Consider the following 7,758-nt stretch of genomic DNA (forward strand, 5'->3'; position numbering starts at 1 on the left):
AAATGGTGTTTGTGTATAAAGCAAGATGGCTGCCTGACGCATTTCTTTAAAAACATTTTCAAAATCTTGTTCTTGGGAAGCAGTGAACCGATTGATCTGAAACTTCGCATATGTCATCAGCAACCAAACCTGCTTCAAGTTTGCAAAGCAGAAGTTGCTGCAATAAATTTTACAATCAAAATGGCTGCCACCAAATTCGCCCAAATATGCCCCAAACATCAAACTGCTTCTGTTTGAAAACCATTTAACCAACTAACTCTGAACTTGGTAGGCATCATCCTGGGGACAATGGTATTCAAATAGGGGAAAATTGTGTTCTTTTGTAAAAACAATATGGCCACCAGACCTAATTTTTCTTCTTAAATTTAAAACCACTTCAGTTGAAAAACTGTTTATTTGATTATCTCCAAAGCATCATCCCTGTGTCAATACAATTGACTTTTTCTAAAATGGTGTTTGTGCGTAAACCAATATGGCTACCTGACGCATTTCTTTAAGAACCTTTCAAAATCTTCGGTCAAATGTAAAACTAGCTTAGAACTCCTTACAAAGTGCAGATAGGTTAATGGTTACTATGGAACACATATAGGAAACCATATGTGCTCTATCCAAAAATGACCTTGATCATGACCTTTGACCTCTCCTTAAGGTTAAATGTAAAATTAGCTTATAACTCCTTACAGTATGTAGACAGGGTCATGGTTACTATAGCGTTTAAAGTTATAAAGCATTGTGTGATAATGAACTAATGCAGTATTTTGAATTGAAACTGCTCCATAAAACTGTTGCTGACACTTGTGCTGCAATGCTACAGCTTGGCAAAATTTCCAATGGGTACTGAGCTTGGAAGCCGTAAAACTGCCTGGCAGTTCTAGTTGTGATTGTTATTCTACTGGCGATAGAGCCGTGGTTTATTATGTATTGTGCATGCCACTGATCAAGTGTGTTTGATATATGACAGTGTATTGCTGTATTTAGATTAAGGCACTTCCCTAATGAAGTTGTCGTAGCTATACATGTGGAACAAGGGTTTGTTATAGCCATATGTTCGGTAATCTTCCAATAGAAGGGGTAATGCTAATTTTCAGTCTTTACTGGTAAGAACAAAATAATAATAATGACAATGATAATAATAATGAGTAAACAATATAATATAACAATCTTGTTTGTAAACAAAGATGGTATTCATGCAGGTTAATCAAATACAAATAAATGAAAAGAATCATGTTTAACGTAAAATATATGAACGTTTTATTGTAAAAGTATGAATGTTAAATAAGAGTTTATTTTTGTATAAAATCATTCCAGGTGTAGCTGTTTATTGAATAATTAATCCTGTTAGGAGTAGGTGGGGCTGGGGGTTATAAAATGCTGTGTCTTTAGGTGAGAGTATTATTAGGTCAGTCGTGGTCTTGGCTGTGAAAATGTCAGTCATTGTATTTACAACCTGCTAGTCTGGTTAATCATTTGCAATTTGTGTGCAGTATCCAGAGCAAAAATAAATATTTATATTTGTGAATGCTACCAAGTGACTGTTTCCTGTACTTTAAAAGACCTCCGTGTTCCTGAGAAAATAATGTGATTGTGGGTGGGGGTAAGCTCAGACCATCACCCCATTACAATAAGCAAGCTTATAAAGAAATATTGAAGATTCTGGGAAGCCTTTGCAAAGCACAGAAAGATGTTTTTTTAAATCTTTTACACTTTTGTTATTTTCATGTTTGGTAACCAGATAGCAGAAGCATCTATTATGCATACCTACCAAAAACAAAAAGTAATGTTTGTACCCCAAAATGTATTAATCTAGCATCGCTATGAGCAGCAGTGTGGAGTAGTGGTTAGGGCTCTGGACTCTTCACCGGAGGGTCGTGGGTTCAATCCCAGGTGGGGGACACTGCTGCTGTACCCTTGAGCAAGGTACTTTACCTAGATTGCTCCAGTAAAAAACCCAACTGTATAAATGGGTAATTGTATGTAAAAAATAATGTGATATCTTGTAACAATTGTAAGTCTCCCTGAATAAGGGCATCTGCTAAGAAATAATAATAATAATAATAATAATAATAATAATAATAATAATAATAATAATAATAATAATAATAATAATAATAATAGCTGAGAATTTACACCAGTGGTCTCTTATACTATTGCTGCAGGCTACCAACCGCAGCACCAGACTTGAGCGACCATGAAGATGAAAAAAAAATGATGTTGGTTCGAGGAATTTGTTAAAAAAGAAAAATATGGGGCTTACCGTCAGCTCGCTGGAAGATCAACATACCTCTACTGAGGAATTTGTTGAACTTGTATGTTATACTGGATCCCCAATAACTGGCGAGAGGCCTTGCACTATCCCTGTGGAATTTGGATTCAGGTATTTATTATTGTTATTATTAGTATAAGAACATTATGTTGTGATGTGACAGGGTGAGAAAGAATCTGAGTTGCAAGTCTCCCTCCCGACCAGAAAGGGCGCTGTGTAAGGTTGGTGGTACACTTTCCCATAGATGGGTCAACTCAATGGTAGTTTGGAACCGGAAGTTGGCCATTTTGGAGAAAGCGTGTAGCTGTGAGACTACTAAACAAGTCAGTTGTGATCCGCAGCGTGGCGCGGGCTGGTCACAGGGAGGAGTTTGGTAGTACAAAGGGAACCCAGCTAAGTGAGCACGGCCCCTTACGCTGAAAGTTACGTGCCAGATCTCTCTGTTTTGTTTGTTTTGTTTTTGTGTAGCAGAGGAGTAGGAGCCAGGGAGCTGCAGCCAAGGAGTCACCACAAACCTCAAAACACCACTATCACTGTGCACCAGAGCACAACACCATGGCAACAACTCCACTCGCAGAGCACGCTTCAGTACATGGGTGGAATAAAGACTGGGACATTATTATTTATGAACATTTAGTTGAAAACCCGCCGTTTTCCCCCATACCATTGCTGGTATAGGGGGAGTGATTATTGTTTAATAAAAATAAAGAACGTTTTGGAACACTGAACACTGGTTTGGACATTCACTTTATACCCACCCCACTCACCTGACACTTGGGAAAAGTGGACGAGTAGGGTTAAATGTTGTGGATTTACTACCAGTATTTAAAAAATGTACTGCACTAAACATGTTGACTGGATAATGTTCATATCATTAACCTAACGTGCTGATAATTTAGCTTCGTTCGTAGACTATAAACCCAGTTTAAGAAAGCGGCCCAATATCAGTTGTTGTGCAATGCTAAATTGTAACACTGACAGAAACATTTAAATATATCCTCCCATATTTTAATATTAATTAGGTCATTTGAATTTTAAAGAAGATTTTCTCTCCCTAAAAGAATACTACATGTAAAACCAAAACAGTTTGACAGAAAGGTGACACTTTTATTTTTGCATGTAAACCATGCTGTGAAGCACATTTTCAGTGAACCATGGCACTGATGTGATGACGCAACCTACAATTAGATGTTGCCATGGAGAGCCCTTCCACAACAAACAAACCACCTTTAGATTATAGCAATTTAGCTAAACTCAAGCATACAATATGTATTTAATCAACTCCATCTAAACAAAAAACATTCCCATATTGGCATAGGTCTTTTCAGCGATGGGCCAGCTGAGAGAATTCAAAGACCAAGCTTAAAATTTAAATCAGCCTAACCCTATTCGAAAGAATGTAATGCAGTTTTACATTGGCCCGTCTTTTTGCATCAGGTAAAGAGCGTGGCCCATCTTTATGCACCTATGCCGATACTGTAGTATATTCCTCAATGCTCTGCAACAGTTCAGGTAGATTTCAGTATAAACAACTTTGCCGGCTCTCTAGGCAGTAAATTACTTTACCTTGACTATGAGCATCTAATTTACATACTGTGTTGTTTCTAGCCTCAGCATAAACTTTACATATACATTCCTGTCTGTCTCCAAGGACAACTTCAGAAATGAAATATTACACCACCAGGGATTTTTTTCCCTTGTTAAATAATTTAAATAATGTCATTTGTAAATAAATACGGCCCAACAGAAGTTTACATTTTAAAATACATACACCTAAAAAAGAAACAGTTTTGTATTAAACAGTTCTTGCAGCATTTACTAATTAAGGTGCTTTAACAAAAATGTTCAACTATTAACTTTAGTGCAAGGGTTAATAAGTGCAAATTGCACAAAATTACTTTGGATAATACCTGGTAAATTACACTAGCTGTATGAACATCTGTTATGTCCGGGAAACACATTTTGACAACTGTGCAAATTGGTTTGCCTAACTTGCTCACCCTTTGCAAAATAGCAAAATGACTATCAACCTGTGTTGCTAGGGAAAAGTCCTCACAATACACCTTTTCAGATTTGGTATTTTTATTGAGATTCATCAGAGAAATGTGACAGTAAAGTACTGTGTAGGTCATTTAAAAATTCTGTGGTAATGCTGTTGATTAGGGGTATGTAAATTGTTTTCTTCAGAATTATAGTATAGTAGTTCAGGATATTTCTGGAATGCCCTGTTACTCCAGGAAGTTACCTGGGAATCTGTTGGACAGATTTCCAAGTGTCAGGAAATATAAATAACAGCATAAACAAATCCTAACATATATATATTAAGATAATGGATGGCTATTACAGTTGAGATGAGAATGCAGGAATCAGGACTGTGGTGTATCCCATCTGGGATCAAATCCCGGATTAGAAGTTTTAAAGTGGAAAAATATACTTAATTTTGAGAGGTCTTGACTGTATTTCAGTAGCAGGTTATCAATTTGTCTGGTAATAAACAAGAACATCCACATTTTGGATAGCATTTGTTCTATAGAGATTAATAAATCAATTATTAACACCCAGAAAACTTGTTTGGATGCAGTTTTGAGGACTGTCCACTGAACAAGGCATTGCTGTAACATGTAGTCTATTACCACAACGGAGAAACATAAGACCCATCTATACAAGCAAAACATATATTTAATGAGCTGATTATTATTACGCATCCTTCAATAGAAAAAGACCATGAAAAATCATACCCTGCTTATGGAACACATTAATTGCATCCCCCATTAATTGTATACGGTAAACAATATATTTAGTTTCTTACATTTTTTATACCTGGTTTGAGTTGGTGTGTTGTTACCTATGCTAAATGTCCTTCTTTGCTTTCATCATCTATTAGTTAACCTTTAATCTTGTATAGTAAATAGTTTTCTTGGCTTAGGGCCAGACCAAATCAAACTCCGATCGCTCTTGCGAAAGAGTGTTTATGCGAAAATATTGCGTTTTCTTTATCACGAAACCAAAACTAGCCATTTTCAATCCGCGAAATGGACGGAGAGAAGTTTTGCAGGAGTAGGAGGAGTAGGAGCAACATGAAAACAGCTGTTGACCAATCCCCAGGCAGTATATGTGACATTTTGAAGGGGCGGAAACAAGGCGGTAACATGCGAAAAAGAAAAAAGAAAATAAAAGTCTGTGTTGTACTACTGTTTCGTTTGAATATCAGTGAATGAATGCTATTACCTACAACTACTACTAGCTGTAATAATAATAAAAATATGTCTAATAATAATAATAACAATTATCTGCTTTTATTTTTATTGTGTAAAATATTGAAAAATACGGACGTGAGTTTGAAACAAAACACACACACACGCACACACACTTGGCAATTACCTCGTTTCCACGACATCTGTAGCATTGTTCTGTCACTGTTATGAAAGCGTGCCACATTGTTTTCATGATTACCAATCACAGTGACTTCCGTATGGCCAGTCTTCGGGGAGAATTTGTCATGTGCTTAGTGATGTCATTGCCCATGTCATTGATGATGTCATATGTGATGTCAAGTGTGACAGGAAACATACACATAAGGGTGCAGAGTTAAGGTTGCGTGGCTACCTTAACTTGCAATTTCCTAACCTTTTGGACATTTGCAAACAAACCTTAACGTTACTTTAACGAAGTTTTTGCCATTGAATTATGCTAATAATAGGAATAATACATATACTAATATTTGATACTGTAAATTATTCATTTAAAATTATTCAGTGTTGTGTGTAAGTGTTCAATATATGAGGTCAGTGGAGCATCTTGAGGCATGTACTGTTTTGTTTTTTCAAATATCAGGATGATTATAGTTTTTTTTTTTTTTACTATTTGCTACGCGATCGCTTTCGACAAGTTCGAAGTTGACTATAAAATCCGGCCCTGTGAAAGTCTTGCGATGTGATTTATAGTTGGAATTGAGTAGATTTGGTCGGGCAATAGCAAACCACTCCCCCTTCTCAACTCACTTGTAGTCAACAAGTGGTAGCTGCTTTTTGAAGGGCAAAAAGGGCTTGTTTTAGTTCCACGAGATTTCGCTTGGAATTTGTCTTGTATATTGTTACCGCAAATGCTTTCGCGTCCTCGTTCGCTAAGTGCTAACTTTGATTTTTTTCCCATTGTTTTTAGTTTTTAACTTTGGATTAAAGTTGACAGCTTCTATTTTAAATTCTTTACATTAAATTGTCACTGCAACAGGTACTGTCAAAACAAATACTGTTAAACTGTAAATTATAGTAAAATCAACACATCACAGCAGGGTTACATTATAATAGTTTATTGCTGTACAATATTATTCAGTACCGGTATGTGGCATACTAGTCCATCTTATAGAATTTTATATGCATCTGAAACTGCCGTATTTATTTAGCTTGTATTATTTGAGTTAGTGCAACCTTCTTGATTTAAGTTTATACAATTAGAGTAAACACTAGAGGGGTGTTGCAAATGCATGCTGCTATTGGAACCAACCAATGACCCATTTTTTATAGACAGTGGCCATGGTATTTATTGAAAGAGGATTGAAGTTAACACATTGAAGAATTGCTTATGTGCTTAAGCTGCAATTGAGGTACTAAAGCAGCTAACACAGAAGCAGTCACGGAGACCAGTACAGAATGACATATCTGTATCTCTTTCAGCATTAGGCAATACATGAAACCCACCTGGGGATCCTGGGAAAGCCCATTCAACAGAGGCTTTATACTGCGTTTTGTTATTCTCCTCCCACTGCTAGGCCTTTCTGAACTTCTCAGGATATGTAATCCCTCCAGTTCCCCAACCTGAAACACAATAGACAATACAAAGCAATTATTTTAACTTCACAGGTGCAATTAGCTGTTACGTTGTGTGGCCTGGATGCACGACAGTGTACATTTATACTACATAGCAACCATTTTAATTAGTTTTACTGGGTTTGTTTTACACCAGCTTTTAATTCTTGTACATATCTCCCTAGGAAATAAATATATGTAACAAACTGCACTGTATGATTTCAAATATATTTTATATCACATTTATGGTAACTCCTTCTCCCTGATAAAACAGTTACTGGTACTACAATGTTTTTGGTGGAAATTTTTTTTTAAAAAAAAAAGTGTTTTTGAGGTTTCCATGCAGACGTTATGAAATGTATGGCCTCATTTTAACCCTTTAAGGACCTCACATTTTTCAGTAGGATTCCCCCTAGGACCAGGTATTTTTTTGTCTAGTTGACTCTCTTCCTATGAAAATTAACTAAAAATATATATTTTTACAGTAGCATCTTGTAATTGGTGTCCTTTTATTCAGAACACTCTGGGGAACATTATAACTTTTCAGCTTTTTTTTTCCAACACAAAATTTTGTATTTTATTTTTTGTAATTTTTATTATTATGTATTCTGCTTAGAGATACATGTATAAAAATGTGTTATTCTATGACATGAGGGACCTTACAATACTTCCTGGAAGTTTTGTTGGAAA

The sequence above is a fragment of the Acipenser ruthenus genome, chromosome 8, assembly GCF_902713425.1.
Source record: "Acipenser ruthenus chromosome 8, fAciRut3.2 maternal haplotype, whole genome shotgun sequence".
Classification (NCBI taxonomy): domain Eukaryota; kingdom Metazoa; phylum Chordata; class Actinopteri; order Acipenseriformes; family Acipenseridae; genus Acipenser; species Acipenser ruthenus.